General features: G+C 43.4%; 1 long non-coding RNA gene across 1 annotated transcript; it reads right to left on the bottom strand.

The window, feature by feature from the left end:
- Nucleotides 1-581: 581 nt before the first annotated feature.
- On the bottom strand, nt 582-11011 carry LOC120783359. Its single transcript, XR_005706330.1, has 3 exons — nt 10812-11011; nt 877-960; nt 582-738 (listed from the first exon to the last, which is right to left on the bottom strand). It is a non-coding gene; the product is annotated as an uncharacterized LOC120783359 (long non-coding RNA).
- Between the last annotated feature and the right edge of the window lie 639 nt (nt 11012-11650).

Here is an 11650-nt window from a genome sequence, read left to right as displayed (position 1 = left end):
TGGGAAGCTCTGTAAACACATGGGTTTGCCACAACATTATTCCAACAAGCTGTCGTGCTTGGATACCGAACTCACTGAGGTCTTTTCAATGAGGAGCTGATTTGAGTCCGGGATGAGCTGGCTCCGAACTGTTTAACTTTTCCCAGGCTTTTGGTAACATTGTGGCACGGAACAATGACGGGTCATGATAACTTTGGGATGATAGTAGAATATCTGTTTAAACTTGCGAGTCTTTCAAACTTTTTTCATGGGTGTTTTAATTCAAAATAAATCATACCTCTAAACCTACAGTGTTGTACCGTTCTTGCCCAGTTGTTCATCTGTCACTAGTTTTCAGCGTCAGGCCAAGCTGACTAATACTAGAGTTGGTACCAGTTCTTAATTCAATATAGTGGTAACAAACACAACTTGGCCCCTGGCTGTTGAGTAATTGTGTCTTACTCAGCCTACACTCCAGTAAGTTTTTTACATTGTGTGTCACAGAGGGGTTCCTGTAGGTAGAAAAGATCTCATCATAACCACTCAGGAAACACACTTAAGAGTAAGAACAGATTTATTCACATCACATGTGTGTCGTGCCCAGGTGAGAGTGCACACCAGCTATTCCACCTGTCGTAATCACAGGCTCTTATCTTGGTGTCCATAGGAGAGAGGTTTTTATCAGCTTGGCTATACAACCGGAGAGTACACTGAGTGACCAGGGACAGGTGATAGAAAACAGGAACAAGAGGCCAGGTGCTAAAACAAACAAAAACATTAGGTGTTACATACAGTATGATCATAACCACTCATGTTGATAGCTAACTGGAACAAGAACAGTAAATATTCGTAGAATGAGGATTGCACCACAGGTCATTCTTCTCTCTGATATCTTACTTTGGCATGTGAGCGGAAGTAATATCCCTCTCAGGAAGAAAGTTTGCCTCATTTTCTTTGACCATTGCACAGAAATGAATGACCCTGTTGTGTAACATGAAAATAACTGATTAGAGAGTGCAGAAAAAGAGTAATACATGAACACAACATGACAAACAGCGGTTTGTAAACAGTGTATTTAACAAAGTACAAAATGTATTTCATAAATATCTCTGTAACTGGAATAGCTTGTCATGTGTTATTTTTCACATTAAAGATTTTTTAAATGTAGGAAGTGAAATAATTGGATGAAGAGAATCACAAAGTCTTGCAGAGCTCAGTTATTCAGTGCTGAAGCATGCTACACACCCTCACCGTTGTAGGAGTGACACTCATGACAGCATGCATGACTATGACTTTGCTCTTTTCAGGGTCGTATGTCATGATTTAGATAATTGTGTGTCTACTCTAATCAGCCACCAGTCACTGTGGCTCAAGTCGTGAAAGCTGCTGTCAGTGATTTGGACGCTTCGCTCTGCTCTGCTGCTCTGGCTCGGGTCAGGCGGCACATCCTGGAGAGGAGACCCTGTGTAATACCCCTGCCCCATAGCCATGTGCCAGCCAAACTGCATGAGTCAAGGCTTTGTGGTAAGTGTGGGTGGCTTCTCTCCTGTGACTACTCCCTGACCCATCTTTCTCAAACTCCCTCACACACTCTTCCTCTCTAACTCCCTCTTTCCATGTGAATCATCAAGCCCTTATAATGGATGAATGTTTATCCTGAGAAATTCCTCTTCACTTCCACACCATGATTTGACTGAAGGTACAAATATCACCAATACTACACTGGCTTTAGAACAACATGACACAGCTCTGTTTGCCCAGCTATAGCCGTGCCACATGAGAGATCTGTATTACGTCACATGGACACGTGCCTATGCAAAAACAAAAGGCCAGTAGACAGCAGGGAGTGGTGTTTGTGCTCTTGAACAAGTTAGGTGTTTCACGTTATAAAATCGGTTCCTCCCCTATGTGTCTGCTGTTGCTCTCAGTAACAGGCAACCAGGGACTAGGAGAACACATCTAGTGTCATGTCTGCTTCGTCTCACACAGAGTGCCAACAACATGCTGACATACTCCCACGAAGTGCTGCCCGTGCTCTGAGCTCTGGTCTTCATCCTGGGCTGACGTTATTTGTACCACTCTTACGCTTGCAAAGACACAGACGCAAGTGGATGTGGACATGCTGTACCTACATGTGAACGCTCATAAACACAAGCTCAACAGTTTTCAGTTTGCAAGATGCTTTATCTACTTCCTATTAACTCGATTTCCCAGCGCAGGGAAAAGCCAGAGGAAGCAGAGCTGTTGTTGTCTCTCCCAGCTGGGTGCTTCCTGTCCTGATAGAGGGCCAAGTCGAGATATCCCTGAAAGGAGCTGCTGGAACAGGGCTGGGAAGAGCTGGGTGTTTTGGACCCCTTTCAATGACTTACAATCTTATCTGACCTGAGTTTGGTATGCATCCACTAGTTAGTGATGGGCAGAGTTTGGGAGAACGTGTTAGAGCCTCCATGCTTCCCCTCTCCATTACAAATATTACACAATTTGCAAAGCTGCTGATAGCTGTACTTCAGTGGACTTTCATATAAAAACACCTTTAGATCCTGATTTTTATCACGCTTTCTCACCACACAGAACACGGCCACTCACTTCAACCATTGGTTGTTGGACTCTTAATCTAAAAAGACTTGGATTGAAAGATTTTGCAGGAATTTGTTTGGTGCTTTCAGCATTCCAAACAGTATTTCATAGGACCTGGTTTCAGCATTTTAATGAGCCTGAACTTAATTAGCAGGTTCTGGTGGGAACACTTTGCCAGCTCACATCAAAAGAGATTGCAGCTATGCAGGATGAGCTCAACGCACACACTCACTGTGCAGCAGCACTGTTTTATTTAAACAAGTGCAGATATTATTTCATCATGTTCATGTCCCAAATATCTGTTTAAAGGTTGATTTTAATTTCATATAAGCTAGCTTTATGCATAGCAGCCATCTGTCTGTATCTTATTAACTATGTTTACCCTGTAACTCTTCCCTTGTGTTCTCCCGTCGCCTTCTACAGCATTTTAAGATGCTTACTTTCAGTTTGAGCTCTAATCTGAGTAAACATTTGAAGACAGGCCGCCTCCTTATCTGTCTAGTCTGTCTATCACTCTGCGTGTCCTTCTGTCTCACTTATGGCAACGTGGTGGCCTGAGAGGTGGTGGCCTGTGGGAAAATAAAGCCATATGTGTCTGTGTTTGTGGTGGGGCTAATGTAAACATTAGGATCCTCTTCCTCCAGCCTCCTCATCCTGCCAGCAGATAAGAGTTGCGGAAATTGATATGATTAAGTAATTAGCTAAGGAGCAGATGGGACCAGGCTATCATTGGTAGTCAGGACAGCCGAGCTTATCCTTGTCAAGGAAACATGATTGGTAATTGGATGGCTGGAAATTGTCGCCTGCAAATGAAGGGCACAGATACTAATGTCTCCGATGTCACAGACACACACGCTCATGGAAAATTACCCACGCTATAATCTGAAGCTTTGTGCTCAAGTGTATTCCGAGTTATTCCAGGGTATTATGTAAGCATTTTAATTAGGCAGGGCTAATTATAAGGCCTAGTTAAACAGAGAGAGATGTGGTTAAGGGCCATTGTCTGATGTCTAACAAGTTTCATCTCCCTGAAAAGTATAGTGGAAATTTTACACGAGTCGAGGATGTATTCACAACTGCTTCCTCTAAGTTCTGACAAAAACTTATGGCTAAACATCCGGTACTAATCTGTGGAAAACAAGATGCCATTTTTTTTTCTTTTGTAAAAATGCAGAAATCTCTATTCTTTTGAAAATGTCCTCTGAAGACAGGCACGTTCAGGGCTTGGTTCAGGTCATGAGAGATAACATACAAGGCTCTTTAACACAAGCGGAGTGTCACAGTGTGTCTTAACCACTTCGACATGTGCCCCTATTTAAAGCCAGTCCTTCAGCAAAGGCAGTCTGAGGTCAGAGAGACACATATGTGAGTGTGATATCTCTTAGAGAAGTGTAAAATGACATTCTTTTCCTGTGCAGTGGGTACCTCTGAACATTTTTCAGTAAGGAGATTCAGGGAAGGATCAAAATTATGGAGTAATTATGTCGGGGTCTTAAGTACAGTAAATAGAGTCTTAGAAGAAAATTTGTGGGTAGATGGTGTTAAGTATAGTGTTGTTTGAAGTGGAAAAAAATATGAAAATGAAAATGTTTGACTTCAGCACGCACATGTGTATGTCTGTCTTGTCTGCTGCCTATGTGTAACCTCAAGTATGCGCTGGCGTCAATGTGTGTACACATTTTTGCACAAGTCAATATGGGTTTATGTGCACGTCTGTGTGTATACAGCAAAGTCTGTTTTTTTGCTTGACGAGGAAGTAACAGGCACATTGTGCCCCGTGAGCTCAGTGCACACCTCCCACACGCCTTCAGGCTCCAGAGGCCCTTTCAGTGTTTGGACTGGGGCGGATCCCTGGCTGATTTACTTCCTGCCAGGGACCACAGCAGAGCAGGGAGGACAGCGTCTGCAGGGTTTACCGGAAGGTGGAGAGAAGGCAAGAATAAACTGAGACTTTTGTTTAATTTACAAGACCTAGCAACCATTAATTCTACATTTCATTGCCTCTTCATACAGAAGCTGTCTGTCTTAGTGACCCTACTGCTGTGTAAACTGTTGGCTTATTGAATGTACAGTAGACCGACAGGACAAAGCTTGACCTATGTTTTTGATGCTAAATCAGAATTACACTGTTGACCCCGAGCGAAACTCAAAAGATTCACTTGTTGCATCATTTAAAAATAGGGTTTACGGCAGCGATAACCCATTAATTTTCTGCAGAGCTGAGAATAATCTGCTGCCTCCAAGATAATTACAGCCCTTATTTAAACTTGACGTTGAATGTTCTTTCCACTCAGAGCTGAATTTACAAAGCAGTGAAAGTGGCTCTAGTGTAACCTCCATTTTGCGCTCGGTTTTGTCTTAGTCTCAGTACTACAGAGTAGAATGTGACTCTCCAATATTTTTCAGTTGTTTTAGGAGCACGTAGAGTAAATATGATAAAATATGAATATGTAATTATGGAGATGGGAAACAGTTAAAGAATTACCAACATAAAGTATCTTGGTACATCGTTTGGCTGTCACAAGATTCTACAAATCTTTGAACTCTACTGGAGGGATGAACACTGTTACTCAAAAAGACGTTCTCTCACTTGGTTTTTTGACGATGCTGGTGAGCGATATATAACACCCAAGTTCAAATTCTACCTTGGGTGTTTGACTGGGTTAAGATCTGTTGATTGTGGAGGCCATAGCATACTGTAATTTGACATCATGTCCATACTCATCAAAACTTTCAGTGAGCCCTCCTGTCCTGTATGGAAGCATCTGCAATTGTTAAGTTTCTTCTCTCATGTATTACTCTTAACATTTGTATATTTGCACCCAAGTCTGTTCAACATTGTATAGTTTAACATACAGTTGTGACTCTATAATTGCTGTGCGAAAGCAACTGCCTCTTGCTTGAAGTTCTTGAAGACGTTTCGCCTCTCATCCGAAAGACTTCTTCAGTTCTACCTGACTAGTGGGGAGTTCCAGGTAAATATCCTCTGGTGAGATCAGCAACACTTGTGAGTCATTGAGGTCACATGCGTCGTTGACCGTCCTGGTCATCATGGGAGTCGTTAGGATCACATGGGTCAAGGTATGGATGGGTGCTAATACCATTAGGGGCATTAGGGTGACAAGTAATTTGTTGGCCCACCCTGCCTTCATGGTATTCGTTGAGGTCACGAGTCCTGGTGTGGATGGGTGTCCAGCTGTCTGGGGAGTGAACTGCATTGGGTGGCCCCCTCTGTTTAGTCACGGTCACTAAACAGAGGAGGTGGTCTGAGACACCACCTGTGGGTCAAGGCCTCACTTGTCACCCTAACGACCCTCAAGGTGTTAGCACCCATCCAGGTGAAACGTCTTCAAGAACTTCAAGCAAGTCCAGTTGCCTTCGCATAGCACTTACAGAATACCGTGACCTGGATGACTTAGAATCTTCACAGACATACAGTTGTGACCTAAGTACAAGTTTTAGTTTTATATCCTGAAAAATAGCACAGCCCACCTTCGTACCCAGCCACCGTACAAGCATTTCAATACTTAAATTACATATGCTAGAATGTTTCATCCTTGGATTGTTATCCTTAACATATCTTTTTCCTAATACTTATTTTTACCTATTTTAATTATTAATAATTATTACTGCTCATTGCACAAAAGTCTCTTAGCGCAGCCTTAAGAGTATGACGTTTGCGTTTTCCTACATATTGTTTGTTAATAGTACAAATAAAACTTTTGAATTCCTTGAATCCTTGAATTTATTCTGGTTTTTCCTTTAATTCTGTATATTGTATATTATCACATGAAACAGTAAAGCTATGAAAAAGAACATTCATTATATCAACTACCTGTAATAAGCACTTTGATAAAGCTGTGTCTCTCTGGAATTCATTGATCTTCAATATACTGCCATGGCTTAGTGTGTCTTTGCATTAAGTCTTGAGAAAAGGAACAAATGATGTTGTATCGGGATTGGCAGTTTAGTTATTCATCTGTCTTAGTTTTCACCTGGTACCCTCAAGGCAGATATAGTTCTTGTACAATTACGACTGAGTTTGGGGCAAGACTTGGCTCTGCATTTACACCCACGCACGGCTCCCTCCCTGGAGCGCCACATTTTGCCTCAAACATATGCATCTGCACAACCCACCTGCTTTTAGGGGATGGAAAATGGGAGCTGGACCTCATCTGCATTCTCCCGAACCCGTCGGTTCACTCGTTAAGAGGCTTGTGTGAGCAGTGATCCAGAGCCTTTCTGTTGTAAGGAATTAATGTGGCTGCAGCCCAGCACCAGATCAGGTAGTCTGGCTGACTTCATTAGGGACCCTAAGTCCATGTGTGAATGGAACAAAAGCTGCTCTGACAAAGCACATATTCTGCCCTGAATGACTCAGTCCATGTCATGGAGGCCTGCCGCATGCACACATTCTCTCTCACACACACACACACACACACACACACACACACACACACACACACACACACACACACACACACACACACACACACACACACACACACACACACACAGCTCACTGACTGTAGCTCACGGGTGAACTGGATCCGTGACTGCATCCTTCACTACACATGTGTTTGTGTTCTGGCCTCTCAGTGTACCTACAGAGAATTTTTTTTCCTAACCCTGTGGCTATTGATTTATACTTGAGTGCCCCATTTGATGGCAGGCCTGTGGATCTCCTTGGTGGACAACATCTGAAATCTTTATCAGAACAGCCAAGGGGCCTTGGGTCCCACTGCATGCTGTGTTTCCTATATCCCCCCAGAATGAAGCTGAACCAGGAACTCAGGGGAAGAGCCCCACAACTCCCCCAGCAATCAGATGTTACTTAAGATTAATAGATTGCTACATTAAGTGAAACCCTCTCCTCTACAGGCTGACATCAGGAACACCGGAAACCTGGGATACTCATCGGCCAAATGCAAGGAAACTCCTGGACGTTTGAAATACAGGCATTACATTCCAGGGAACTCGTAATGTATTTCTTCATGAGACCCTTTAGGATTCAGCCGCCAAAACAGAAAATGAAAATGTAGAGAAAGATAACCGATGTTCTGTGCACTCAATATTAGTTGTGAGGCCGGAAACAAGGCATATTAGGAGAATGTTTCCATCTGTGTCAGTCAATCCTGTAGAGCTCCAGTGGTGCAGCCTGTGAGCAGAGTTTGCTCTGAACCAGCGTCTGGAGAGAGTCGAACCAGCGTGACGTTCTCCATCAGACCACAGCTGTCGTTTTCACAGCTTCTCCCCAAACATCAGACACAACTGAGTGTTTGTGTGGGTGTCTGTGTATTGGATCATGTGTGACTTTGAATGTAATGTACAGTATGTTCCCAGTCCTTTTACTGCTTTCCAGCATTACAGTATGTTAGCCATACTAATTATTACTAACACGACTTTGATTCAGTCTCAGTCATAGGATTAGCTTGCCAATAACTCCCCCGGTCTATGTGTAAACTGATCCTCAGGTCCTTAAGACAAAACACCCGGTGTCATCATCAAGGAGGCGGACTGGCTCGCTCCACCCATTACTAACAGCAGGCTGTGGCTGCAATTGAACCACGCAACATGACAATGTCGAAGAGTGATGTAACAATGACTCGCTATTGCTGCTTTTGATTATATTGTACTCCAAAATAGAAAATACCTGCGTTTGAAGCAATTTACCCTAAAATCCCTCCATTTCCCAGAAGTCTTTGAAATATTACAGGACGTGAGTAATAACTCAAGCAGCTGGGGGACTCTCATTACTTTGGTATGGTTAACAAGTAGAGGAGCTTTAATACTGTTGTATTTACATTGTAGTGAGAGATGACAGCCCGTTGCCTGGGGATTTGTGTTTTGTTTCCACAGCAGTAGCCAAATGTGTGTGGGTCTGCCAGATGAAACCACGATCCAGCAGTAATATGCTACGATGTGTCAGCCTTCGCTTTGGCTGCGGTGCTCACAGCTGCACCGACTGGACACACCACTCTACAATGTGGACTGTGAGGGCAGGACAGTCCCGGTGAAGTGAAAAATGCGTTCTCTCTGTGGGCTACTGTTGATTCTCTCTGTGGACGGCTAGGCAATGATTTGCATTCTTCATTTTCACAATATTAAGGTATTCATTCAGCACCTCCCTAGAAACAAAATTACAAACTGTTAACAATAAACAAATATATAAAAGCACATCAGTCCAAATGAGTTCACCCCAATTATGAAAATGTATAATTTCTTACTTTCTTAGCCGTTCAGATAGTTTTAACTTCTGAGATATAATTTCTACAATGACCTAAACACAATGGAAGTAAATGGAATTTTGTTTCTAAAGGTTTTCACCTTTTTCACATTTTGACATTTAGGGGAATACATTTATTTGCTTTCTTGCTGAGAGTTAGATGATTAACTCATTAACACATTTGTTTAATCCACACAGAGACCAAAGTGTAAAAACAACACATTCTACTATTTCTTGGAGTCTAGGCAACCATCGGAGGTGCCAAGAAATCACTGTGCCCGCCCATGAAAAAGTCCAACACATAACCGCTATAACACTGGAACGTTTTCCCCCTACCTCCAGTCCTTATGCTAAGTTAAGCTAACGGTCTGCTAGGTTCATATTTACTATCCGGACATGAGAATTTAAACAAAAAGAAAAACAGCCGCATTTTCAGCTTGGAAAAAGCTAAAATTCTGATCACAGTGTTTCTGGAACTTTTCAGCCACATCTCATGGCCTATTTCAGCAGATGGAGCTTGATGCAGGACAACAGAGACAACAGAGAAGGGGGGGGGGGGTTATCATCTCAACCCCGTATCCTCCTGTTATGACCAACTAAAACAGATTATCATATATTTCTATTATGTTTAAGAATTTGCTCGTTGTGGTTTGTTTGTGTGAAAAATTACAACTGCAAAATGTCTTTGAAATATTCCTGCTAATCTGGATAACCTCACTGTGAAGTTTTCCTTGGAACTACTTTTAGTCCCAATGCTCACAACAAGGTTTGTCGATCATCTACGCTAGCAGGGACATTCTTTCTAGAGAGACAAAGTCTTCACATGTAAATTTTCAATGCTTTTAGCGTCAAAATCAAGATTCCACCCAAGCCCAGTGTACTGGAGTGTGAAAATATCAAAATCTCTGCAAATAAAATAACTAAAAAATATCGCCAGGGCTATATACCTCTTTTTGTACTGACGGTGAGCTGAGGCTTTCATCCGCCTTTCAGAGGGTTTCAACTACAGCCGCGGATCTCGTGCGCAGAGGTAGGACATTTCAGGATTCACTGGCCACAAAGTGCTCCATCACCTTTTATTCGTTACAACCGGCAAACCTTAGTTAAAACCAGATCCCTCTGTTGCAATGAAAAAAAAACAACCAAACAAACAAAACGTGGGAAGACTAAACAGCCCACAAGCAGGAGCGTAACAGCTATTCACCGCAATCTTCTACCGGCTACCAGGCTTGACGTCCGCGTAGGACGATGCTTAACCTTTTGCTGCTGTGTTTATATCACTGTGAACTTTGGACACAGGCTGAATATACATGTCATTTAATTGTCTCCGCAGACACGGGCAATCAACGCTGTGACCTCCATGGCGAATAAATCATTTACGCTGACAACACAGGGTTTTTTTGTTGTTTGTTTTTGTTTTACCTTGTTTCTAATCTAACTCCACCCTTCCTGTTGGTGGTGAGGGTTTCATAGTAGTCAGCTGGGAGAGTCACCTCGTAACCATACCATTGCGCTGCGAGCGTGAGCCACGGAGGGGGAATTCCTTTCTACTCCAAGTGCAGCGGAAAAGAAAAAACGAGCCACAGGTGTCGTGTTTTCTTTTTGAAAAGGGGGGGGACGCTGGATGTGGTGGACAAATCTCAGTGTGAGTCAAAGACACGCCAAAGTCATTTTTCCTGAGAATCCTCTGTGACACAGGCTCTTTCATCTGCCATCTCAAGCTCTCATCAGAGCTTCCTCTGGCTGTGGGTTCTTATCTCCCTCCCTCCCTCCCTGCCCCCCCCCTCCGACTAACTTTATAAGGAGCTTCCTGTGAGTGATGACATCACATTGGAGCTCACAGGCTTGGGGGGGGGGGGTTGGACATGAAGCCTATTCATCCTCCTGGATGTGTCTGTTTGGTGGAACATGGAAAAAGGGTTTTGATGGCAGACTCGGTGCAGTAAAGCAGGAATACACCCAAACACATCTTTCATTTAACCGCATTTGATTACATTTACTTTTTTTCCCCCCAATTTTGAAATATTACCTTTATTGGCACACGTGAGTATTTCCTGCACACCGTCCGTCACATGAAACGAGAGCTTGCCGCTTGTAGATCATTTTTTGCAACTGTCCCTGTAAATGTCACCGAGTAAAACGTTCGCCCCTTCCTCTGCTGCTCACAACTGGCGAAGGGGGGAGGAATCCCAAAAATGTGCCTGAAATTTATAAAGGGGGATTAGCGAGAGCCCGGTCCACGCAGAGGCCACATATGTAATGATATGCCTTTTGAGTTTAGGGGGGCGGCCCCTCTGCCCAAGCTGTAAAGGATTTACGAACTCGGGCACAAGAACGCTCTGTTCTCTCTCCGCACACACATCTCTGCTTCCTGCCACTATTGGCTATTGAACACACGAGTTGTTTTGTTTGCCATTGTATTGCGGTGTTTGGTTAGTGTGCATGTCAGTGTCGGGTTTGTTTAGCCTGGTTAGGTTAGGTGACATAGTTAATGCAACAGCACTTAAGGTCTAAGTAGGCTAAGTGACTGGAAGCAGGGGGCGTGGGGGATTACTCTTACATTACCCTAAAAGTGAGACAAAAAAAAAAAAAAAAAAAAGATCTATGTGTATTCAAGCTGTAGCCTTCAACAAATCACTCTGTGTTTAAGAGAACACGGTGACAGGTAAACAGAGATCAGGCCCGGCTGAAAGAAAATGCCCTGGGTGATCTGATAGAGGAGAAAGCTAAACAATCTGGGCTGCATTCAGGTAGGCAGCACGATACTGTGCAGATAAGGGTGTTTCTGGCTGCGGGATCTCTGCCGGCTGTCTGTGTTATCAACCCTGGAGCCATCCCCATCCTGTGCCTCTGTCTCCCTGCAGATCC

Source organism: Xiphias gladius, chromosome 21 (assembly GCF_016859285.1).
Source record: "Xiphias gladius isolate SHS-SW01 ecotype Sanya breed wild chromosome 21, ASM1685928v1, whole genome shotgun sequence".
NCBI lineage: Eukaryota > Metazoa > Chordata > Actinopteri > Istiophoriformes > Xiphiidae > Xiphias > Xiphias gladius.
The sequence above is the reverse complement of the archived record's forward strand: the minus strand, read 5'-3'. Positions and strand labels throughout refer to the sequence as shown.